Source organism: Pipra filicauda, unplaced genomic scaffold (genome assembly GCF_003945595.2).
Source record: "Pipra filicauda isolate LSUMZ 115617 unplaced genomic scaffold, ASM394559v2 scaffold44_size3831614_pilon, whole genome shotgun sequence".
NCBI classification, from domain to species: Eukaryota; Metazoa; Chordata; class Aves; order Passeriformes; family Pipridae; genus Pipra; species Pipra filicauda.
This window is the reverse complement of record NW_024104587.1, coordinates 3,233,506-3,260,650: the sequence shown is the minus strand read 5'-3', so window position 1 is coordinate 3,260,650 and position 27,145 is coordinate 3,233,506. Positions and strand designations below refer to the sequence as shown.

Sequence of the window (27,145 nt, the reverse complement as noted above, 5' to 3'; positions counted from 1 at the left end):
GCCACATCTTTCCACGACAGCACATTCAGGCGCATTATTTGGGACCACATCTTCTTGCTGCAAGAGTTACTAAGTAGGGAAGAAGTAGGTGATAGATTTATTTTTATCTGTGCAAGAACATCGTGGTTAATTAGGATGTGATATCCCTGTTATTGCTGGGGGTTTTTACATTACAGGTAACACAGAGAACTCATTCAGGCACTAGAAATCGGTGATGTTCCCTGCTGATAACATATGTAATGAAAATTTAAACTCTACATCTGGAAGTTTTTCATTATAATCTGAAAGTGTTGAATTTAAAGCACTGAGGAACAGACACAATGGGCACTGGAGGGAATGTAGCCACCAACCACACAGAGCTCAATGGATATGAGCACAGTCTTTCCTCAAGGTGCTGCATAAATCTGGCAAAGATTAAGTTGGTTCTGTCAATTCAGTGAACAAGTGAGTTACTGAGCCCACAGACAAGGGAAGTACATTTACTAGGGAAGGAAGATCTAAGACACAGGTTGAATAGTTCTGAAAAAGGAGTACTCAGGAGCCTAAGGAGAGGATTTTGGTTTTAACCACTGTTTGACCACTTTGGCCTTACAGTTTCAGGAATACCTTTTTAATGAATTCATGTAAAACTAAAAAAGAAATAGAAACAAATGGCTGCTTTCAAGTCCTTTGCACTTTGGTATTTAATCACAAAAAAATTTAATGTAGCAGAAAAATATACAAAGCGCAACTTCTCTATGAATAGGGTACAAAGATTTTTAGGTTCTAATGTGGTCCCTGATCTCGGGAAAAATGAATATGCTAAATAACCTGTACCAAAAACTTTCATGCAAAGGAGTTGGCCACTGTTAATGTTTCAGGAAAATGCTGCTAAGCTCCACTTTGTAACAGACCATTAATTAAAAAATATATATTATGTTAGAAAATGCAAAGAGTTTTACAACTCTATCAGTATAGCTCTTTCTCTGCAATAATATATATTTCATATTACCTGGACAGTTTTCCTAAAAGGCATAGTCTTTAAAATAAAAAATATCCAAGCATGATCGTTACACTAATAAAATAAAACTAACCCTGTCCAGGTATCCTCCAGGAACCAATTTTGATATTCCCTCCTTTATTTAGACGATTAAGTCATTAAACTAATGAGGAAATGTTATAACATAAAGTCATAAGAACCTGAGGTGTGCGCATCTGAGAAACATAATAAATACAGCTACTACTGTTGGATGAACCTTTTGATGACAGCAAAGGATAGAGCAGTGACTCAGTGAGAAGTGATTGCACAGTGGCTGTTCTGCTCACCTGGATTTTTAGGGACACGTTTCCTGTCTTGCCATAGCTTTCCTATTTGTCCCCTGCCCTGGTTCAGCTTCATTCAGCTATTTTAACTGATCAAATCATTGGGATACCTGGAAAATAAGGCATCAGTTTTTAGTCAGTCTTAGTATTTGTGATACTGAGTCAGCAGAGCTTTGAGATGACTCTGCTGCATCTTTCTCTTCAAAAAACCCAAGAACTCAGCACTATCTTTGTAAACACCAGAGAGAGTTTTTCATGAACCAGAGACAAGAACAGTGAACTTTTTCTAATGAAGGAAAACTCCGAAAAAATAAAGAACAGAGAAAAAGGAATGAAAAACTGGGCAAAATTCTCTCCCTGCCTCCTGTGTCCTGACAAGGTAGGTCCATTCCCTCAGGCTTGCTCTCAGACCAGCAGCTCAGTGACTTTCTAAAATTCTGACAAGCTGCACACAGTCCCCTGGCTCCCTCTGAAGCACTGGGTTTTCAGGGCCAGAGTCCTGCCTACTCCCTGTCCCCAGCAGCATCTTGGCCTCAGCCTTCACTGCAGGGTCCCTTTTCCCCTAACTCATCTTCTGTGATCATGCTGAGACACTCCTGAGGAGGGAGTAATCTCCCCTGACTCCAGAGGGCTGATGCAGAGGACAGCACTCAGGAGGAGTTTAATGTCTACAGGAGCCTTGTGGGCTGTGCACACACACTGGCTTACACATCATAAACTACACATAAAAAGAAGTATAATATAATACAGTATCTCTAGGCTATTATTTCATAAATTACAGTCTTTAAGAGATTCCATTTCAGTTTTCCAAGCCTGCAGGAAAGCAGCTTTCCTCAGTGGACCTGCTGGAAATCCTGCCTTGACCTGGATCCCAAGGGAGGATGGCAGGCGACCTTGGAGGAGTCTGGACTCCCCTCACTGCTTTCATCAGTACAGAACAAAACTAGTTAGGAGAGCAAGTCCCCACATTGTCTTCACACACTACTGCCACACAAAACAGGACTATTTACACCTATAAAGCACTTCACTTGAAAAATTCAATATATTAGTTGAGATCATTGGTGAAAGAGCTTGGTATCATTTGCCAAATTTCATGACTGTTAATTATAGCACAAATTTTAAATTATTTATCCAGTGCTAGAAACAGATTAGTGACAGAAAAACAGTGGCATCCATTGCTCTTTCCACCTATTTCTGATCTCCCAGCAGCAACCAGCAGTCCCCCCTGGGTAAGCACTGGCAGCATTGGATGTCAGCCACCAACGATGGCAGCACCAATGGGAAATGGTTAACAAAGGTTTGATATTTCATTTTGGGGGGCAGGAAAATTAAATCTGCAGTTTGTGACTCTTAGGAAATTAAGTCTCTATTAGGAAAGGGTTAAATACAGATTATGTAAATAGGGATATTGTTATTTCTCCCATATGTAGCACTGCGGAGTGAAGACTGCTTTCTCTCTCTCCCTATTTTTATTTTTTTTTTAGTTTTTCTTTTCCACAAATTGAGAGATTAACCTGGTCTCAATTGAAATGGCAGCCCATATCATACCTTCCCTTGATCTCACAGCATGGCTAATAACAGCTGGGGCCTACCAAGCAGGCTTCTTTATTTTTCCTTTATTGTTCCAGGCCACACAACCGTGAACCTTCAGCATGTTATGTACTTAAGCATGGTCAGGTTGATGTCATTATTTTCTTATTGTTGTGGAGCTCCCTGGGTGTTTGCCCATATTCATAGAGAGGGGCTTGTGTGCTCTTTGTAGGTTAACCTTTTAAAAAGGAGATGCTCGACCACTTGCAAATGTAGCCCAGGGCTGTGACATTGCACTGGCCGATTCGTACGCTTCAAAACACATATTAGCACCGCTTGTGCTATTTCATCTTTCTTTTTAATTTTAGCCCAGTCTTGTTAGATAAATCTTATCTGTGCCACAAGTAAATGCTTGATAGAGCACATTTTTAAAGCCTTTAGAAGAAGGAGGAGGAGAAAAAAAGTGTGGTTTGTCTGGGTCACTGTGTGCTTTGTCTAAGTATAGGCAGAACTATTTGCCAGTTTATCTGTCCGCTGTCCCTCCGTCTACCTCACCAGCCACCTCACAGCAAACAAGCCACGAGCATTAGTGCTGAATTGTGAGAGCTACAGGGAAAAGTGCTTCTCTGCATGAACCCCAGCCACAGTCAGCTTTTACAATCCTATAAAAATTGGTCTACTTGCTATCAGTTCAGCCTGGGAAGCAAGCAGCGGCTCTCGACTGCCTCCAGCTTTGATGTAAGCACCCCACAATATTTTCGTTTAAACTACAGTGGGGAGAAGACACCTATAAAAATATTAATTAGCTCCAGTTGACACCAGATGCAGTTAACACACTGTGAGCCAGCTCTGAAATAGTAGAGTTTTTATTAGGTAAGCTAATGTTTATTGCAATCATTAAAGTCTGAGTCATAAAAGGCTGAGCACAAGAAAGATGTTTCAGGTATTATTCCTTCCACGTATCAAACGTGAGTTTGTTAAATCCTGCTTTCAGGGTTAATTATTTTGGAAGTCATATTGCAAATACAAGCTTCCAAAGAATTTGGCAAGGTTTTTCATGCACTCAGTGGGCCAAAATGGAAATAAGTGAAGAGGCGAATCTCCACTGGTTTCAATGAATTTTTGGCCTTGTAACTTTTAAATGAAGCAGATACAAACAGCAGAGGAGATTACAGGCTTAATGTCTGAATTACTTCAGTAGCACCAATTATGATAATGATAGACCTGACACCAATGTATCCTTTGCTACAGTTTCCTTTGTAGGCCGATCCTTGGATTTTTCAGAGTAGGAGGTCAGGAAGGTGAGCAGTACAGCTGGGTAGGAAGCAGCCTTATGTATCTGGGTCACCGTCAGTGCCCCAAAGGTGTGTCTTAAGTTACTGGTGTAATGGGAAGCTCAAGGCTGCCCTTGCTCGAATGCATGAGGATTATGTTTATGGTCACCTCCACTCTGGATGCACAACTTGCCCCTTCTATAAAACCTGTGCCGTGTAGGCAGGAGGTGAAACAAAATGATACTGAGATCTTTACAGGATGGAGATGAACCGAACTGCGTTTCACATACTTAATGACATCTTTGGAACCTCCTTATGTCTTTACCAGGTACAACCAGGATGGTCCCTGAAATGCTTCTTTCAATTACTGCAGAAAAGACAGCCAATAAATAGACTTCATTTCTCCTAATTTTGGGGCCTTATTTATATCAGCCAGCTCAGAATGCATGAGCTGTATCCTATATGTCTAAGCATAATGATAGGTGGTCTGGATCCTTTGCACATGACCATGCAGCCTGTTTCTTGCATGGATCATGGCTGTGTTGCCTTACTCTTCAGACTTGAGTTTCTTGGGCCATTCCATTCCCTCTCTTATGTCTATAAGGAAAGAATCGAATATGAGCCACTCCTTTCATGTATACAAACTTCCCTGGACAATCTGGCTTGCTCCAGAGTAAGCTAGGACAGCCAACATTAAAAAGTTGGAATGGCCAGGGAGTTTGAGCCTGATGGTAGTCTCAAGTCCCAGGGAAGACTGAAACATCACTGAACCGGCACTGTGGTTCCCCCTTTTCATTTTCAGCTTTATTTTTATTATCAAAAACCCTTGCCTGTCTACAAGGCAATACTCAGTAATACACTGAATTCATTTTTCTCTGACATTTTGCACCTTAGTAATTTCTCCTTTGCAGTGCAAGTAAATTTAATGTTAAGGTAAAATGGTTATTTTTTCTTGAAACTAAAGCTGAATATTTCCTTCTGTAACAAGACATTCCAACTGTTTCAATTCCTAAAACTGTGTGGCAACTTGTGTGTGTAAGTACAAATTTATAGATATATGCCCACATATATATATATATACATATATATATACTTCATGGAAATGTGAATGTGTAAGGCATATCCTTACTTCAATTTAGTTTAAGCAAATTTATAATCAGAATCACAAATGAATAAAATTAAAATAAAACTAACATCTCCTCCATATGTATTTTAGTGGCGAGAATGGCACACTGATTTTGGCAAACACCAGTGTACTGTGAATTCATTAAAACCTCAACAGTCTGATCTTTCATTATCTTAAGCAAGATGGTATCTATCCCCTGAATTGTTCTTTATACACTTAAAATATCCCATTTACCTGAAGCTCAGTTTTTAAAACTACTTTAAGCACAGTTCAGCTATGTAAAACAGCAAGTTACACTAACATATTTATTTTGACTGAAGGACTTCAGTATGTTTTTATTACAAAATCTAGAATCATATTGCCTGCTGTAGGAAACCCATAAAAATTAAATAAACCTGTAGAAAAAAACCAAGGGTTTAGTCCAAAACCTTTTCTCCTTATAGTTATTGTCTGTAATTTTTGTGGACCAAAAAAGATTTCAAATTTTACTGACAAATTTCCAATATCTCTTTTCAAACCTTTTGGCTCCATCGAAACACTACGATATTGCCAGAAGACCTTATTTACTATGAAGCATGGGCTACCACTTGGAAAATATGACTTGAGCAGGATGTCCTTTCAGAGAGCACTGTGCTCTGTCTATGATTCCATAAGATCTTCATATATTTTAAATGATATTCAGAAATATGCTTACGCCTTTTATTATTTTTTTTTTAAGATCTGATTTTCTTATCTGAACTCTTTTAACAAAGGTATTATGCTAAGTATAAAAGCCGTCCAATTTTTTCCAACCTTTTGCTTCTCTCTAAACCACAGTCATTTTGTTAGACATTGAAAATGTCTTGATTTAGTTGTCTTGCTATTTTGGGCCTGTCCTGCCCCCTGCAGTGGTAATAAGGATGGGGCTTCCTGCTGGGTCCTGAAGAATACCATTTCACGGCCGCCACATAGCTGGCGGCTTTTATTTATGGAGCCAAGAAAATGAATGGGTATTAGTGTCCAAACATTTCAACATGCTCCTGTGGCCATGCACAAAAGGGACTGATTTGCAGCAAATTTCCACTTATTTTCCAAAAGTATTTACCTTGCAGAAGCTTGGCTGATCGCTATAATGGCATAGCAGAGGGGAAAAATGACCATTTCAGAACCCAATTTTTATATACGTTTCTGAACCTTAAAAGTGCTATACTTCTTGTGAATAAAGATAATACTCTTGGTTGCTAGGCTTTTATGGCTATGTGGCTAATGCCAGCCCTTTTTTCATGTGTGTCTTTACAACAGATGAAATGGGCATTACCTAAAAGCAAGAAGCTTCCTCTGCAATGGGCACTGCATGGGTGAAAGCTCTTGTGAAAGACCAAACTTCTCTTAAGCGCTGGAAATGGCACTCAACGTACACATCCAAGAGGGGTTCCTAACACCTGTACTTGTCCCTGCCTGCTGGGGGCAGCAGAGGGTGTATTTTACATCTTTCCTAAACCACCCCAGGAAATTTCGGGAGGACTTTCAACCAGTGCTCCACTGGGCAACTGCACAAAACCTGCATCATGATGTTATACCAACAAAACCTGGTGAGATCTTGTCCAGAATACAATACCAATAGAAACTGGTGGGGGCTGTACCACAATTCTATACCAACAAACAAACTATACCATAATAACATAGTGACAGAGATTGGTGAGGTCCACACCAGGATACTCCACCAACAAAAACCAGCAAGATCTGTGCCATGATACTGCACTGACAAAAACTGGTGAGTGTCACTCATGCCCTTTAAATCACTGAAATGTATTAACCATACAAAGTTATTAAGATACAGTTGCTGAAAGTTCTGTTCGGACTCTGCAAAGTTCAGGGATGCAAATCAAATTCTTGTGCTCGTGTCTTCTTAAACAGTTCCAGATGAGCTTTGTGGCAGCAAACTTTTAGGGTGGTCAGCATGTGGGTGTTAGATGATATAAAGGCTTAGTTAGATAAAATGAAGACTATTCTTAGTTCTGCAGGTGTTTGCAGGTACCCAATTTCAGGTGCAATTCCACGTATACACACGCACAGGTGGAGATTGTGCGCTTGAAGATCTCCACAATCACATTTATGGGAAAGCCACAACAAAAAGAAAAACTGGATTACTTGTACTATAACATCATTTCTTGGAAGTTCCCAGCAGGTAAGATGTGAAGTCTAGATAATAGAATCACACCACTACAGTAGCTGCTATACAAGTTTATGCAGGTCACCAGATATTACAGTCTGCAACCCCTGAATGTAAGTTTCAAGAGAAACAATACTAGAAAGAAAGACTTGTCAATGACAATATCCTTGCAATATTTTTTCCATTTTATATTTTTTTATTAAGATATTGTTCTAGACATAAACCACATCACTACTGTGTATGGTTGCCTCACCTGCATTGAAATGCAAAACTATCACAAATTATTTTCTAGTTGATTAGTTTCATGTTATCATCCATTTTTTTGCCTTTTATCCTGGAAAGTCATCTGGCAATTACAGCTCCTGGTCTGCAGTGTCCCTCTTTTTCTCCTAAAATCAGTTTACATAAATGAGAAAACCAAAATAAGAGTTCTATTTTACCATAGTGTCTGAATACCTTACAGAGTAAATAGACCCATAAGGGAAAAAAATCTGAAATCCTCGATGTGCAGCAACACATCTGGAGCTGCTTTGCAGTTACAGCACTTGCTCCTTGTTTTTTTGCTTCCTATTCAGATTCATTCCAGTCAGAGACTCCTATCTCCTAAATCTATTCTCATTCAGGCAATCCCAAAGAAACAGTAACACAACATGGGTAAATCCTCTGCAACAAACAACTCTACCTCCTCCTGTTATCTCACCTTCAACTGCTGTATCGGTTTCGCTGTGTCTATGAAAAAGAGATGGAGGAATGAAGTGGTGGAATAGAGAGCAGGTAAATAATCTCATCTGTTTCAACATCTTTCAAACTATTCATGAGGCACACCAAGAGAGAGAGCAACGGATAGGTGAGAGATGCTCTTTCCTTTCTCGCTCCCTAGAGTTTTACAAGATTTTGCTCCTCTTCACATTGCATGGCAGAACACACCAAGCACCAGAACAGCATGTTGGAAGGAATAAATAAAAGGTGCAGCTGGAAGAATATCTACGAGTCTCTAGGAAAGGAAAGACCCTTTCTGTGCAGCTCGGCTTCTCCCACTGAGAAATGGATATAATAAGGTTCACAAGAGAGGGTTGTGAAGGTCTGCTATGAATTCTGGACACGCTGAGTCATTTTTAAATTTCCACTCAGTTTCTGGTCCCTCCTGTATGTCTGTATGATACTTAATGAAAACCTTAGAACACCTTTAGAAACTACAAATTACTTCACAGCTAATGTAACAATTTAATTTTCTGAAGCAATCAAGGCCAATCAAATACCAGACATAAGTGACCTGTTTTATAACAAACTATAATTTTACACATTTTAAAAATAAGAATATGCCATTAGTCTCCCTACCTCATAACAGTGCAATTAAGACTTTGAATTGGTGAATTATTGTATTTTAGTCTGGTTAAGAATAAGCTGTCCTGAAAACTCTAATAGAAAGTAACATATATTAAAACTTATTCTTCCCACTAAGACTTGATTTCATTCTGTTGTAATGAAGCAGGTAAACTTTAAAAAAAATTAATACCTTGTGATTTTTTGTCCCCTTTTTTAGTGTAACTTGGCTTAGTCAGTGATTTAGAAAGTCAATCAAACCCTGCTCAAGGTCCTTTTTTCAAGCATTAGAAGTGAACCATCATGAAATCCCCCCTTAGTATAATGGTTTCATCTTGTCAGGATGGGAAAAAAAAAAAAGAGAGAGAGAAAGACAGAAACAAATTTTGCTTTTTTTCCTGAGGTTAAGAATTACCTTTATCAAACAATGGCTTAGCATGTTATGGCATTAATTTTGCAATAAATTATAGTGCAGGTAGGTGGAATTACTCACATTGCTTGACCAAAGTGCCTGACCCAGACAGACTTCTGATTGATGAATAGTTTTTCATTTTGTTCTACTAGTTCTATCAGACAGAATCAAAAAGCTGGATGAAAAAGATCCTATTTCATGTAATAGTATTTTGTTATATATCATTAGCACTTAATTCTGTCACCAGTGCCATGTCTGTGTTAACTGGGCCTTTCAACTTAATCCGTTCACACCTTGATGTGACATTCAAGGATGTCGTGAGGTTTTACAGAGGGAAAATTAGAAGGACCAAAGCCCAGTGAGAACTTAGTCTCACTATTGCTGTAAAAGACAATTTAAAAATACTTCTATAAATACACTGGCAACAAAAAGAGGGCTAAAGAGAATCTTCATCCTTTAGCAGATGCAGGGGAAAAACGTAGCAACAAAGGATTAGGAGAAGACTGAGGTACTTTATGACTTCTTTGCCTTAGTCTTTTAAGAGTAAGATCAGATGTTCTCTGTGTACCCAGTGCCTTGAGCTGGATGACTGGGACAGGGAGTAGAATGAGCCCCCTGTAATCCAAGGAGAAATGATCAGTCACCTGCTACACCACTGGGACACACAGGTCTGTGAGTCTGGATGGGATCCACCCAAGGGTACCAGGAAGCTGGTGGAAGCGCTCACCGAGCCACTTTCCATCATTTACCAGCAGTCCTGGCTAACTGAGGAGGTCCCAGTTGACATGTAGATGTAGTGGACTTGGAAGTGTTGGGTCAACAGCTGGACTTGGTTATCTTGAAGGTCATTTCCAATCTAAATAGTTCTGTGACTGTTCTTAGACGATTAATGCACTAAACTCCGGTGCCAATGAGTGAAATAGTTCAGATAACACCACTACACAGTGACTTGGTCCAGGCCCTCCAAGGGGAGGTCTCTTAAAAAATTAAAAATATGATTAGAGCATGATTAGAGCTACCTTTGATCTAAGTTCCTGGAGTATCAACACCAGCGTACTCTCAATGGATACTTTACGAAAGACTGAGTACAAGCCCATGAAACCTTGACTGTTCACCTGAGTAGCTACTGCATACTGAAGTTACTGTTACTTCACTACTATTGTTATCCAAGGTACTCAGTTTAGTTCAAACACATTCCACCTGTAGTATTACACCTCTTAATGACTGTAGAGAATTTAAGCTTGTTCAGGACCTCTTTTCAGCATAGCTACTTGGTCTTGGTGAACTTTACATCTATACACTGATTGTTTCTTCTGTTTAGGTCAAAACTCATGCTTAAGTCCAAGCTTGCCTTAGAAGCACAACTATTACAGAAAAATCTGAAATAAGGTGTAGGCCTGGAGGGAGGTCTAGAGTACTATGGGTAGGTTCAAACTCACCCTGTTTCCCAACACGTCCTGGCTCCTGTCACACTGCTCCAACCAGCATTGAGGATAACACAATCATACATGTGGCTGCGGATGGTTGGCTTGAAATTTTCAACTTCCACCCCATAAAGCTTTCTGGCAACACTACAAAGTTTACAAAGGCTGTTTTAAAAACTGGGCAATCATGAGAATGAACCTCACCCTATGTCAAGCAGGTCCCATGTTAAGAGCTTACCAGTGACTTACATGAAACCTTGCTCCTCCTGCAGATGTTTATAACTGAGTTGAATTTCAGTCAAGATAGATGAAGGGTAAAATTCAACAAACTGACTTTGCTTTGCAGCTGCAGTTTTGTTATTGCAAATCTTACTGCTTGAAAGGGGAGATTGAAGCAGCAACTAATAAACTAAAAAGCACACAGTTCTGGTAGCAGGAATTTCAGTGGGTGGCAAAGCTGATCAAAGGATAGTGAATAGATTTGTGAAACTAAATGTTCTATGTCAGAGGGCTCAAAACTTAGCAATTTTTCATCTCTGTCAACGTTTCCATGGCTATAAATCAGAATCACAAAGTACATGTAAGAAATACATGTATATTTTCTGCAGAAAACTGTGTTTCTTGTATTGTAGTTTTACACATGCCTAGCACATAACAATTTCTTATAAACTACAAGATCATGGTTGCATGGTGGTAATACTTGTTCAGATTTTCCTTGGTGCATGGCATATCCTCTCACATTAATTTGTCAAGTCATCCCAGAGACATGTCTCATTGTAATTTCCCTTCCAAACTTTTTCCCTCAAGAAGCAAACTAACAACGTTGTTTTCTTCTTTGGGAGAAGTCTGGTTCTTCTTGAAACCAGTCAGCATTCGTGGAAGAGGCAGGGATCAATTCAAAAGACCTAATGACTAGGACTGGGGCCCTAATTTATGAGTTTTCATTTTATATTTCATGCTATAAAAGCATTTAAGCACGTTTTGCACATGCTTTTGCCTTCCAACCAAGAATTATTGTTATGGTGTCTCTGTCACCTTCCTCACTGTTCTGATGCCAACACTGTGTTATCTGGATTGCAAGTGCTTTGAAACATAAGCTGGATACTCCTTAACTAAGCAATGATGTATTTAGTGAAAATACGAGGTAGGTAGCAGGCAAAATCTGTTGTCAAAGAGACATATTTTTTCATCTTTCTCTCTACATAAGTATCTACTTCATTTTGGAGATCATCTTTCTGACTTTTATCCTAAGTGTGAACTTCTTATTTGGTTGGATTTTCCTTTCTTCTTGGGTTGGTTTTGATGTTACTGGGTTTTTTAACACCTGGCATCTGCCATAAATCTTTAATCTGAATTAAAGATACATTGCAAGTGCCTTACCTCAGTTACAGTGAATGTATATCCAGAGACATTCCATTGGTTCCACTGGCATCAGTCCATATGTGCACAACTGTAAATGACATGAAAAAAATCTGGCCTCAGATATGAAAAAGGCTATTTATGCACTTTGACAAAGGACAAGAGTCTTATAACTTTGGGTCTACACAGAAATGAGACACAAATATGTTAGTGAAAAGCCCCAAGTTTTCTAAATGTAGATGAGCACAGATTAAGAAAGCAGTAATTAATTTCCTTTGACCTCAAGCTGAAATTCCTTTCTAAAGCTGTCATAAAGAGAAAGAGGCCAGAGAGAAGAAGTGAAACTGTGTAACAATGCAATTAAACCCTTGTAATGAGGTCAGCCATTGGACTTGTTGCAACTGATATCATTATAGCAATGAGGAGGCATTATACGATGGCCTGATTTTTTACAGGATTCATTTTTTTCTTTAACTCTTTAACAGTCAGATATGTATTCTATAGCATTATAAAATAATTGTTGTTAATGACCAGAAGAACAGGCACAAGCTCTATTATCTTACTAGCACTGTTTCATAAGTTCTGGTTATGGATGCACCAAAAAACTCCATGGCAGTGGAACACAGGACAACTTTGAGAGACACAACCTTCCACTCAGACTCTGTGTCATATTTGCTGTTGGAGCTTCTTCCCAGAAAGCAACTCAACTCCATTCAACAATGGGAGAGAGTAACTTTTGGCAATCTGCTGACAACTGGTGGCAGGTAATACTTGACTCACGTGGGAGCTCAAGGAAAACATGAGCAGACCTGTAGGACTAACCTGAATCAGAAAGAATCCCAAGTAGTCTCGATGTCACTTGAAACTTGTTTATTCATTGTGGCTGCTGGGAAAAGAATTTGCTCCGCTGGAGGAGTATTCATTGGTTTCATGTGTTCTGCAAAGGTATGTTTTGATTGGTTAGGCATTAAAAAGACATAGAAACTTGGGAAACTCAGATTTGGGCACAGATTTGAGATTCAGATAGGACATGCTTTACATAGAGCTTTCATTAAATAAATAATCATTTTTTCAAGTGAAAATCTAAGCTTAAGATATTTTCCCTTTTTGAAGGGAGCGTTCTCAGTATTGGGCATCCACATGACAACCACCTCATTATTACCTCTCTGGCTCATCTGGATCCCCTACCACTGAACTCACAGTACCCATTTCCTCAGCCACTATTCACAGATCCGTAAATAAGAATAATATTAATAATAATATTAATAATAACAAATAAGAAGTTGTGGTTCTTCCTTCAGTCTGCTCATATGAGTGAATCCTTACTAGTGTTTGTAAGATAGGGCTTGGATATTTAGTTTTAAAAAATGCTTCAGGATTATGAATCCAAAGTGGCCACAGGTATTTCCATCTTCTCAGAGGGGAATACCTGCAGGACACGAAGAGAAAAAGTTAATGAAGAAAAATGATAGCTTATTGGGATCTTAAATATTCACACCCCATTTATTCCTTTAAAACAACCAGAGTAAACCTGAAAAGGAAGAAACTGGGGTGCTTATAATGCCACAGAAAGGAGATGATTGCTTGATGAAGAGTCTGTTCACTGACTTCAATAGGGCAAGGAGATTTTGGACTTGAGTTGCCCCTTTCTTGAGGCTTCAGTTCCTCTGGTTGTCTGTCAATACACATATGAAGGCATAACAAAGAAATTCAAATCGATACCAAGTATTTCTAACTCTTCCCTCCACACTCCTCAAATTGTGCAGCTTAAACCAGCTTGAAAAAAAAAGTTTCAAGTACCTTTACCTTTCCTGAATAAGTTCACCATCCCCTGTGTGCGTATTATACTTTTAAAAGAACTATTAGAAGATGGCTTACTAGTTGGAAATACAGAAAAGGCACCATTTTCTTGCACTCAGAGGACTGAGTCACCAGTTCAGATCCCTGTGCTTTTACTGGTGCACTGAGTCATCACGTGCCTCAGTTTCCCCTCACTGAGTATAATACTGACCTCTTCAAAGAGCTGTAAGCTTTCTGTGAACTTCTGTATTAAGTGTGAAGCCACAGCATTATTAAAGATATTTTATACAGAGGCAGCTGAGTGATGTCCTATAAATTGTCATTTCTCTCCAAATGGAGCACAATATAACATTTCCTCCAGAAATACATTTATTATTTAACACTTTTCCGTGAAAGGTTTCTTTTACATTGCAAATGCTCAGAGTTCTTTCATAGGTCTTAGACTATTGACCCTTTACCTTAAAACATGCTATTAATGCTTAACGCTGTTATTAGTATTCAGGGAAGTAATGACTGGTACTAAAATGGAAATGTGCAGTAAAAACACCTTCTATTTTGTAAAATAATTATGTAGCCTAATAATTATTTCATACGATTCTTTTTGATTGATAGGGAAAGGGCACCAAGAAGTTTGGAATCATGATTCTTTAAGGTCTACATTCAAATAGCAGCCACCAACACCATTGTTTCCGACAGCTACATTTTCTAAGAATGGCAACAGGATGATCCCTGGTTCTGTTTGGATGAGGGTTACATCAGATAAGGGATACTTAATTAGCTTTTTTTTTTGTTTGAATGGCAAGGAATTATAATTCTATAAAGGGCAGCTCAGCGTTCTTGCAATTTCCAACTAAGTCACTGGTACCCTGGAGGTCAAATATAGTTCAAGTCTGCAGTGAAGTGAGACTACCTCCTTCCACTCTGCTGTCATCCCACCTGACCCTAACCTGGTAAAAGCATCCCTAGTGATGCCAAAGAGGCCTTTCCATTCTCTGTGTACCAGCTACACTGGTCTTTCACATTTAAGGCTGCCAGATAAATGTCAAATTGCAATGTTCTTGTGATGTTTAATGGGAAACAGGCTGAGAGTGCTTGAACTTGTTTCACTTTAGAGAAGTTTTTGTCACTTTGGCTTAGGTGGAAAAACAAGTTTTAGATCAATAATGTCCATAAATGAAGTGCTGGGCTTTCTTAGCTGGTTTGCTGCTTGATAAAAAAAAATGGAATACCAACTTAGCTGTATGTGTCTGTGTGTAGTACAGAAATATCTGCAAGATTGTTGTTCCATGTTTTACAAAGATGGCTAGTTCTAGCTCCATTCTTTTTTTGAGTGCATAATATTAGCAACTTCTATAGTTATTTTTCCTCACAGATTTTCAGATTAAGCCAGCTATAGCTGGGTGGCTGTTTGCATATATAACTACTTTAAACTATTTTTCTGGGCCTGTTTTGTTGCCAATTTTTCTTCAAACACTGTATTAAAATTGAAAATAATAAATTTAAGCCAGGTTTACTACTCATGATACCACAGCTATGGACTGGAAAAGAAAGGGAAATTACAGCTTTAAATAGATAGTATACATGTACACAGACAAATTAATTGTTTGTAAATAATTTTAAACCAACGTTAACATGAATTTGGAAGTACTCAGAAGTCTTTCCTACCATAATGCTGCTGAAGATTTCGGCTGCTGAGCTCTGTTTCTCTACCTTCACCAGCACAGACTCCTAAGCAGGAGCCAACATCCAGCATCCATAAGATTCCCGCTCATCACTCAGTTAACCTGGGAGCTGTTCAGATATTAAAGAGATAACTGCCACAATAAAACTTCAAGGCCTATTTAAGAGTTGTGGAGAGGAAGAAAGGAAACATTCCTGCCAATTCCACCGCAGCTACTCAGCCATCAACGCTCTGGGTGGAGCACAACTACTCTCCTGGATCCCTGTTTCAGTTCCTACATGACTACCAAAAGACATCAGCAGTGCCAATAAAAGCAGTAAAATACCAGCAGGATCAGCAGTAGGAGCAACAGCTGGCCAGATACAAGAAAGGAAATAAAATGTGCCATCTGAGGGTAATCAAGGGATTAGTTATGATTCATGAGTCACAACTCCTTTCTGGGCAGGCTCCTGCTTTGATCTAGCTACATATGGCCCCTTGCTCTGGTGCTGTGCTCGAAACAGCAAGAAGAGAAACAGAGGAAGTAAGTGGTAAATGGAAGCAGTAAGTGTGAGATATTCAGAGCTATTTATAAACTAAGTACTTTGGGACAATTAGCTGGATTCAAAATTACACATTTTACTACATAATTAAAATTCAGGTACCTATTTACTTTTGTAGAAGAGCTTACGAAATTAATAAAGAATGTCAGTCAACTACCTAAGACATTACCAGTGACTAGTAAGAGAGAATGGAATCAGGGATAAAGGAAATTTCAAATGGTTCATGAATATTTTGTCACATTTCTCTTAATAGTGTTGCAGTAAGCAATCAAAAATTGAAAGTATTGCCTTATTTCAAATTTGAACTTTTCTCTTTTAACTTCTAATAGCTCTAATCATCTTAGGATTTAAGCTACAGGAAAACCTTTCTGTCAGCTATTAGAAATGTCTTGCAGACCAGGAGTGAACAAGCTTCTAGGCTTCCATAGGGCAGACTAAGTAAACTCTCCAAGTTTCCCAATAGGAAATGTATTTTCAATATCTCAAATAATTCCTGTCTCTCTCCTCAGAATTCTCTTAAATGCCTTTGTTGTGTTTTGGTTTTTAAGCGACTTAACTCTTTTTCAATGGTGCCTTTCTTGTACATCCAAGAACCTCCTGTACTAATTCTTCTGTTCAATTACAACTATCATGAGTATTAGTCTTTTCTCCCAGTTCTCCTTTCTCCAAGCTAATAAATGTAATTTACATTCCTGTTCCCAGATGCATGAACCAGCATTTACATTTCGCTGCAATAATACAATGCAATCTCTACAAAACTATATAACTAACCCATTTTCATTGTTATTTACAAATTAGCATCTGTAAATTCTATTTGGATGTTTATCTTTTCTCCAAAATATTAACTTTTGGCTACATGCTGATCTACGTCTAACTATATTAAAAATACCCCAATGAATAATGATTTCTCATTTAGAAGCAGATTTTTAGATCAACTAACAAATTTTAAATCTGTTCAGTAGGGACTACATTGATTTTTGTATGACACTAATTTTTGTAAGGAAGCCATTCAACATCAAATCAGTCTCAGAAATTGTATTCTTTCAGAGCAATTACTCTTACCTGTTAGATATTTATATTGTTATAAATTCTAAAATGCTTAATGACATCATAAGCCAGCCCTGATAGTGTCACAATTTCAGTTGGACCTGAAACCAGTTGACAAATATGTAGGAGTCTTTTTTCAGTTTTATTACACACATTACAACTCCTCCTCTGGATTATGCAATGATGCAAACGTATATTCCAATAATAACAGTACAGACGTGGCTTCATATATTCCAAGTATATAGAGAGCCTATATATAGAGGGCCTATATTTAGCCTCTACTTCCATCACCCTGTGAATGTGATGCCAGAGGGAATAATTAAGGGGCAAGACTGGTTGACCTAGACACTGGTTGACCCGCCCGACAGGCTTTCAGTCTGAAATCTCTGGTCTGCTAAAGAAGAAAGCCTCACAAAGTGTCTTTAAAGCAGCCATGGAAGACAAGAAGACGGTTCCCTAGCGACTCTGTGATGATGTAAGTCTGTCAGAGATGGCTCAGCTATTTGCCATCACAAGGCATTTCCTGCCCCCAGCATAAGAGGACAGTAATAAAGTCATATATGGAAGGCAGAGTGGGAACTGAACGTGGTGAACTTCACTACCTTAGATCCTTTGTTAGGAAAAGATTTCCCCCTTTGCAACCAGAACCACCGTGAAGCTGAATCTTCAGACCCCTGTGGTTTCCCACTTTGTTCTGTGGCTTGACAAACTAGGAAAATGTGGCTTGATGGTCGTCATATCCAAACAATAAATCTGTCACAAGCAACAATCTGTCAGACTTCTATGAAATCTAACTTACCTATCACTGACCTGTTTTCAAAATGGTTACCTGCCACAAGGCACTCCTAACAAGGAGACTGCCACCAGCAAAATTTGTTTGGTCTCTCCAGTGAATTTGTTCCTGAGTCCCTATGCTGAAGCTGTGCCAAAAATACTGCACAGAGGTGGTGCTGGGGTTTGTCCATAAGGCTTGCACAGAGACTACTTGTTTCACACTACTACAGACAAGGCATCACATACTAAAAACTTCAACTTGCTGATTGATACAGTCTGATTGGAATCTCCAAATCTACTGCAGAGATGAAAGTCCCTGTGTCAATTCATTAGTCACCTTTGCTTTATCATTAGGAAATGAAGAACAGTAAGTTTGCAGGAAAGATATTCATTACTAGACCCCAGCTGGAGCCTTTCAAGATCAGGGATTAAAAAGCTCACAAACCACTGTTTCCAATTAGGTACAAATGTCTTTCTCTCCTCTGTTCCTCAGCAATCATAGGACTTACTCTGGATGTGGCTAAAATGGCACATTTTGGCCAACTACTTGGCAACATTTATTACTGGATAACTAATAGATTCAGCTTATTAATTTCTGCCATAGCTGAGTTAACCCCAGCTATGCCCCCAAAAAAGGCTTCTACAACAGCCCTTCTCCAGAGCACGCCATACCCTTTAGAGGGTAATCTTTTCCTGCACTCCCTAGCAATTCCCAGCTCAGGGACTGAATGTAGGACATGGAGTAGAAGACAGGGAGATCTGAAAAAAAAACCAAAAAGCCAGAACCTCCACAAGTCCAGTGCCTTGTAGTGAAAATTCAGGTTTCCAAGCTTTCCAATGAGCAGACAATCTCCAAATGACATGCAAGACAACACATCAAATTTCAGGCATGAATACTACAAGATCTTTTTCCCCTTCTCACCACATTTTTTGTGATTCCTCTTACTGTATCCTAAGTGTTTGGAGGATTTTTCCCAGTTGGCATATGGCTCATACAGCCCAACTTTCTTTAGAGAAGGCTACCATATTTCAAAGGCACAGTTTTTAAGGCTGCCTAAAAGCCTTTCCTAAGGAAACTATGTGCCAAATTCTGCCTTATGACTAAAGCTGAATTCCAGTGGATACTCACTCATGATCCCCGTAGAGTCAATGAGACTTCTGCAACTGATCATCAAGTTTCAGTCCCTTGTACACTGCAATTATTATTTCCAGTAGATATTTTTAAAGCCTGTTTTCAAAGAAAGGACGAGGTTCAAAAGGAAATGTTAATGCTTTTCTTTCTCCAACGTCTGATCAGACTGGCTGGGAAGAAGGAACTGGTGTACAATTTTGTTGCTGTTAATTTTGTTAATAGTCTTGTGCTGCAACTTGTCTAGATGCTTTGTGACTAGTGCTGGTCTTTTCTCCTTTTTTTCCCACTGACATGCTCTTGCCAAGGATATCATTATGACATTCTGTAGTAACAAGCATTCTTCTGTTCAAATTTATATCAATTAGTTTGGGACAGTAATTCAATCGGACGGCCCACTGGATTTTGAAAGACTCGCAACGATGTCAAAGTGGCGACCTTTTTCCTCCACTCTCAGCCAAAAGCCATTTTTTAACAAGGAGCTCTTGAAAAGAAATGCCACTTTGATAATTAGTTATTGATCACGGACAATGCGGCGACGAATACCATCGGATTAGCCAGACGCCAGTGGGTCGCGACACGAGGGTTTCCTTATCGCAATAATCTATGAAAAGAAATATAGAATAAAGGTCATTAAGGCTTCTGTTTTGGGAACATAACCCAGATAACTTAACTTCCTTATTAAAAATAAAAATACCAAAAGTGTTCTGGATGCACTCAGTTTTGCAATTAACCTGTTAAAAAAAACTTCCGGCTACACAAAATTTGTGAAGCTACACTCTTTAAGCGACTACTTTTAAAATTATTTTGATAAATTAACCCTGCCATGGTCAGCAATGTTGCCTCACTAAAACACCATCATCTTTCCTACTCTAAAATGTCCATTAGAAACTATTTTGGATCTGTGCATAAAAACACCGTAACAATTATAGACTTAAAAAATTATGGACTTTTCTTTCATCTAATTTAGAAAGCATTTTAAGGCCTCCCTGAAATTGCTTCACATAAGTTATTTAATGGAGAAAAAAATGGCAAAGAACAATTTTATTGCTCTTAAAAGAGCAGAAAGGAGGATGAGATCCATTAGTTTTAGGGTTTCTTTCCAGAATATTAATGAAACATAGTTTTGTTGAAATGTGCAAGAATATACAACTACCTGTGCTATAATTTAGACTGACTTGAGAGATTTTTAGGTTAGTACTGGAATAATACAACTATTTATGAGGTATGTAGCATAATGTTAGAGTCCCACTGTAATTTAACTCATAACATCATAGGTAATACCCATAAATGACTGGACTACCTAGTACTTTACATTAAGAGATACATAACTCACAGATCATTATTTCAAATTCAGTACAGGGCTTTATTTCTTCATAGACTTGCCTAGAATAGTTATAATTTCAGTGTGACAATGAGATAGAGAAAAAACATTATGGTCAGAGAAAAAATAGTCCAGAATGGTTGACTGAAATAATGTCACATAGGATGTCAGAAGTCTGCAAGTCTAAAAATCAAATTCAGATTACTTTGTTTCTCATCATATAAAATTATTTCTTATGAACTCATGACTAATGGTAGTTAAAACAGTGTGAATAGTTTAGTGCTAGTCAACACTACCCAAATTAAACTGATATTATATCCACTTTCCATTTCATAATTCCTGTCTTTTTCAGCACACAACCTTATAAAATGGACACCAAGACAAGAAGAACTTCTCAAACCTGAAATTTTTTTTCATATCGATGTGGATTCATAGGGATGGGGAAGCACAACATACCCATTTCATGGGTAATAAGCATTCATTCTTTCCAGGCAAAAAGAAACTCTCATTATTAGACTGATGAACCTGCCATGAACGCATTATTAATTATTTCTTGTATTCAATATTATTTTGCAAAGTTCATTACTAATTCAGTGTCATTTTACTGTTGTTATTAAATTACTGTTTTAATTTATGACAAATTAGTTTTTTAAGAGCTTCCAGAGATTCATTTTTATACCACAGTGTGTATGAAAACATTCTAAAAATATGTGCAAGCCAACAATTAGAAGAGTTACTCATTAGCTTTGTAAAGGTAATATTTTTCAAGTTCTGTGATCTGAAGGTTATTTCATTTTATTGCTTTGACTGCATGAAATAGTCTTAAGGAGGAAGCTACAATTTCATTGAAGGAGGGTACTGTGTGCCCACAACAAAGGTAACATGATACAAAAGTTAGAATTATCCCGATGGATAATTCTGCAAGGGGGATGTTTTATGACCCTTTTCTGATGTTATCTTGTCATGGGGACTTTGGCAACGTAATTCACCTTTAGGTGCCTGTTTTTCTGCCTATTGTGAACTGCTATTTTATGGTTCAGATTAAGAGCATTAAAAGAATAATTATAACACTGTCCTAAACTGCTAAGAGAGAAACCTGAAGAACTCCAGCTGGCAGTATGCAGATGGTTTCCAGTCTTCCCAGTTTTCCCTTTGTAAGCAGGAAAGACCTATTCTCACCACTTCCAGGTAACAAGTAGCACCCCTTTTTCAATATACGGATGAACACATTAGTACCTCTTACTTACCACTATATCTTATGCCAGAAGTGTTCACTGCACTGTAAAAAGGACCCAAAGATCCGAGATGCACATGAAGAATCTCTTGTGAGCACAGGACAAAAAGGACAAACTATTCCAGTGCAGTGATACGTATCCAGGCACACTGCAGTTTTTCTCTGCTTTTAGTATCTGGACTCTGAATATGTCAGACACATCTCCCTTCCCTGACAGGCCGTTCAGTGACAGTGGGGCTGGCCATTTCCATGAGGAGAGATCCCGAATGCTCTGGGACATCTGTCCTTCCTGACCACTGGACACAAGTCCTCTGAAAAGGATAATATTACTAATATAGATATGATCATCATTAAAACAAAGCATAAGATACATCTCTCTAGCTGAGCTCACACCTTGCAATCTCACCTCAGTGCATCACAAGGCAAAGGAAAGAATCCTGTCTGCCAGATGGGTTGTTTGTGTAGATACCATGGTGATGGGCATGTGATAAGATACGGATTATTTTTACAACAAGGCAATAATTCTTACTTACCTATTTCCCTTGGGGTGCTCTGAGGACTAATCTGTTAATGTTTGCTCAAATCTGTAAAAGGCCATATAAGTAGTAAGTATTATTATTATTACCTTATTATGATATTGACTTTACCACATAGAACTGCAGTACTTTCATCTACTTAGGTGTAATATTACCATGGAGTGTTTATATTCCCATAATGTAAATGTTTCCTTTCAAAGGTGAGTTGAACAGCTTATTGTTACATGTGACCCACAGTATAATTTATTTACATGAGCCAGGAGACTCTAGAAATATATTCCAGGGACCTTTCCAGTCAGACTTAACGCTTTTACATTCTCAGTTTGTCCTGAGCAGTGTTTGTTGACATGCATTTCCGAAAACCTGTTTGGCCAATCCATACAGCCCTCTAGGGCCCTGTGTTTTGCTGCACCAGTAGGCATGCTGTCATTACTTTGGCACCGAAACACAGCTGACTGTAAAAGCTGGGCTGCTATTCCACTGCTGAATTCACCTGATTTGGAAGCTCATAGCCTTGTCCTGAGAGCAAAGGCTGAACAACTGTACAAAGTCAAGCCTGCAGTCCTGATCAGCACTTAAACTAAGAGTCAACTTGCCCCCGCTCCCTCCCCAAAAAAACCACAAAGCCACCTGATCTGTCAAGTTTGCTGTTAGTATCCATATTCCAGGCTGACAGATATTTACTCTCTCTCCCCCCAGCCCTTACATCTGGATCAATGGGGACAGGCTTTCCACCCCTCAGAAGATTCACTTACATTAAGTGGCGAGGTGGAAGCAGTGAATGAACAATAGACGGCTGTCAGGCTCGACAGCAGGGCATGGATGTATGAGCGTGGAGCTGACAGCAAGGGCCTCAGAGGGTAAACTGCTTTGCTGGAACTAATTAAACAGATGAAATTATTACATGAATATGCAGATGTTGTTTACATTTTACCATATGGTATTATTTCAGGTAATAACTCGCAGGAGGATCCCTTCCTCTCATCAAGAGGAAATGAGTTGAAAAGGAGGCTCCACGTGTCACCTTTCAGTTGCTAGGCAGACATTGATATGGCAGGCTTCTCTCTGAGTCGTGGGGAAACTCTTCTGCTTGTAGCTGTATGACACCAGAGAGGATTTGCATTCCTCCTACTATGCAGTGTTGGAAGAGATTATCTTTTATTAAGCGTAAATGTTAGGGTTGCAAAATTTTTACTGTTGTGCACAGAAGACACACACTTCCCCAAATGTTGATTCCCAATGTGTGCTTTACAGCTGAGATGCTGCCAATCCATACTCCATAGTAAGAACTGACAGTTCTGTCCAAATATGTAGAGGCTGGAAGGATGTTTCTGCCCAGGCTGACATGTGGCTGTGCTGGTTAGCATTTATTGCTTTGCTAACCTAAAGAGTGGATACAGAGGTGTTCCTGTTCAATAAGTTTCCCTTCATCACACTGAAAAGGTTGTTTTCTAGAATTACAGACTACCAACAGTATAAAACATTATTAATTATATGATTTAAGGTGGGTAGTCAGCTAGAATCTAACACAACAAAGATACATAGATACATACTGAGAACAAGCAACACTGAAAACCTTTTTATAAAGTGTTAACTATGGAAACAGGACAGTGAGGGACCACAGCCAACAGGATGGCTGATTTGAGAGGTACTCATTACTAGATAAATTCAGGAAGGATAACTGCACAAATGTAGCCATACTCACACTCTCTACACCCAGTCTCTGATGAAAAACTGTCACAAATATTGAACACATAAATACAATTGTCAGACAAGTCTAACAATCCTACTCCCTAACTGATCATTTTGCAGCAAAGTCTACTACTTAAGGACAAACATGCAACTGTCCTGTCCTTTTACTGCTATTCAAAACTCCCATCCTCATACAATTCAATATTAATGTAAGTGATAGTTCTTTTGGGCTGATTCAGCATCTCATTTCTACAATGACCATTTTTATACTCTCCAAGGGATCAATGGCACCACCTTTTTCATCATATGTGCAAAATATCTTTCTATTACTCTCTTTATTGCTTCATCTAAATGTTCCTAGCTGATATGTGGGTTGACCATATTGATCTTTCCCCAAAGACTCAAGTACCAGATATGTTTCTGGAGCTCATTGATAGGGGATAATGCCAAGTTACATCACCACTGCACTGACAGATTGGTTGCACATTGCCACCGATACATTTGGCTTTCAAATATCTTTCTTAGGTACATCATTTTAATAGATCATTGGGGTCACTGATGACCTATATCATTGAAGATGGAAAGACATGATGTCAGTGGTGTAAAATGTGGTTTTGATCAAGTTATCATACTTCATTTTTGAAATAATAAAAACATTTTTCTCTTCACCACTATTTCCCCTGTAAAAAGTCCAACTGAATACCCGGCATAACTGCCTCTGGCCATTCTGAGTGCATGAACAAGAAAACAACCCCATGACTCAGAGATAGCTTTATACAGAGCCAGTGCTCTAAGTTCAGAAAGGATTTTTTTGACTTAGTCTTCTGACATAAACATTTAGCAGTGTAACATATATATCAAAACAAACCAGAACAGTTCACTTTATATACATTCCCTTTGGAGAGGAGGTGAGAAAACAAACACAGAACAGATGTTAGTCATGCTTAATGTACTACTGGAGGGTACTTGGATACTAAGGTGATAAATATGGTAAAAGAAATGAGTATTCTCTTCTGCAACTGCTGTTCCTAACTGACAAAAAAGCAATGAGAAGTGCTTCATTCATTCCTCTGCTCATCGGTGCACCACCTAACAATCAAACACTGAGGAAAAACACTCTGGATTTTCCTCAGGAAACTGTCACACACAGAAAATGTTGCTACTAATTACTGACTGATATCCACCTTTCCATCCTATTTGGTATTGTTGAAAGTTGGCTTTGATCGCTCAAAAACCCACATTCCTCTTCAATAAATTAAATCACTGCAGCAATTAGGAAAAGTTCCTGAAAATTTCTACAGCTTATTTTGACAAAGTTTTTGTCTTTCTTGTTTTATTCATAACATCACATATTATATTACAGAAAGGAATTTTATTTCGGAAAACTATTAATTTTTCACTAGAAATGAGTCCTCTGGGTTGCAGGGCAAGCCACAGGTTTTGTTGGGCACACAGGGGGTCCATTTACCTCATCCCTGCCCAAGACCTGCCACTGCACATTTTTGTCTAACCACAACCATGTCTTTCCTGCTACAAAGACATCAGGTTGTGGTGCAGTTCTGATCTCTCTTTATGAAGTTTGATGTCTGCCCACAACATACACTGGTCCTGCTGAAGAAAGAGCCCGGGGGGAAAGGCAACAGCATGGAAATAAATTCAAGAACTTCAATATCAGGATAAGAGAAGACCTTGGTGCGAGTGATCAGAGGTGTGGACAAGGGAACAAATGAAACAAGAAGTGCTACAAGAGGAGCTGAGAACGTCCTGTTGTTGGCATCCCGGGAGGTGGAGAGTGACTGCACACAGATCACTGAGCAGGCACTGCCTAAGGCTGTTACTGCTGAGCAGAAATCATGACACAGCCATTATTAATAACAGCATAATGGTGCTCAGAGGTCTTTCGGTGGTGTTAGAAGCAGCAAATGAGACACCAGATGAGGCCTGGAGAATAAGGTCTTATGCCTTATGCCTTTCCACCTTTTCCCATTTACCTCTATCAGACAGTCTTTCTACAAGTCTGTATTACTTCAAAGCTCCCTATCTGTTGTATCACCTGAACACAGACTATGTAAGTAATCTGTAAATGCAAGAAAATAGGTATATACATACATATAATATACCTAAAATTCTCCTCTCCTCTCCTCTCCTCTCCTCTCCCTCTCCCTCTCCCTCTCCCTTCTCCCCTCTCCCTCTCCCCTCTCCCTCTCCTCTCCTCTCCTCTCTCCTCTCCCTCTCCCTCTCCCTCTCCCTCTCCCTCTCCCTTTCCTCTCCTTTCTTTTTCCCTTTCATTTCCTTTCTCTCCCTTCTATTTACTACATCAGAGAATCACTATTGCTCATTCACTGGACTTCTTTTTCCTGCTCACTAATGTGACAAACACTAATGTGTCTAAAATACCCTATCTCAGACTTCTGGCTGTCACGTTGTACCTTTAGTATTATTTTACTTCTCTCCCCAGCTCATTGTCTGGGTGTTCTGAACTCATGTGGACACAACTGTGCTTTCTGTATGTTTGGAAAACATCCAGCACGTTACTGTTACTGAAAAAAATTAGAAAGCAGGTAAACTTTGTTTTCATTTCTTCTTATTCGTCTTTTGTTCTCCTTCCAAGAAACCAACTCCACTTGGCAGCCACTACCTGTCCGTGTAAGATAACTTACTAACACTGTAAGACATACAATTAAAAGTAGCATGTTCATCAAACACACGTGATTTATCATGCAGATTGAGCTAAACTATGGCTTCTTACCTTCACTAGAAAGTCCCACTGAGCAAAGGGCAGCAGAACATCCATTTATTTTCCTCATACCAGATTCTGTTTCAGCGTTTCATACTTTAGTACTTCGCCACCTGGGGTTTAAACTTTCTCTAGTGCATGCAAAATGAAGTAAATCAAGCCATAGCAAAGACAGATTTGACCTGGAGTCTCTTGGATGAAGGCCCAAACCTAATTCACAAAACTTAGCATTCAAAGTAAAGCAATATAAAGGAATTGATGTGTGTTCCTGACATGGAAAAGCCACAGTTGTGTAACATTTCTGTTGTCCAAACTTCAGGATGATCTGTGTTAAAGAGGAAAAACTAATGCCAGATCCAGAGCTGTGTTGATTTCCATTACAGTATTTCACTTTAATAGAAGTGAGATATCAACTAGGGGTTTGTCTTAGGTAGGTTTTTTTCTTCTTATGTTATTGTGTTGCTGTCTACAGGGGAAGACAGATACCCTGAGCTTTATGCATTATGTAGAATTGAGTTTGGGTTGTACTAAATTCGCAAAGTGAAACAGAAATCTCCAACACGTTCCCATTGCCTTAAATACCATTCCCAAAATGCCAAGTCTTTTCAGAGTTACATTTTGTCTTTCCATCAAGCAAAAGCATCTCAGATTCCTAGAAACCAGCAAAGAGAGATTTTTTACACTATGTGGGTTTCAGATATGAAGGAAGAAATAGCCAAAAAATTGCAGACAAATACAAGAAGAAAA

At 38.8% G+C, this 27,145-nt stretch overlaps 1 long non-coding RNA gene across 1 annotated transcript; it reads right to left on the bottom strand.

The window, feature by feature from the left end:
• On the bottom strand, positions 1-21,729 carry LOC113987309. Its single transcript, XR_003540489.2, has 6 exons — positions 21,447-21,729; positions 18,876-19,479; positions 12,725-12,839; positions 11,924-11,993; positions 1,306-1,412; positions 1-69 (listed from the first exon to the last, which is right to left on the bottom strand). It is a non-coding gene; the product is annotated as an uncharacterized LOC113987309 (long non-coding RNA).
• Between the last annotated feature and the right edge of the window lie 5,416 nt (positions 21,730-27,145).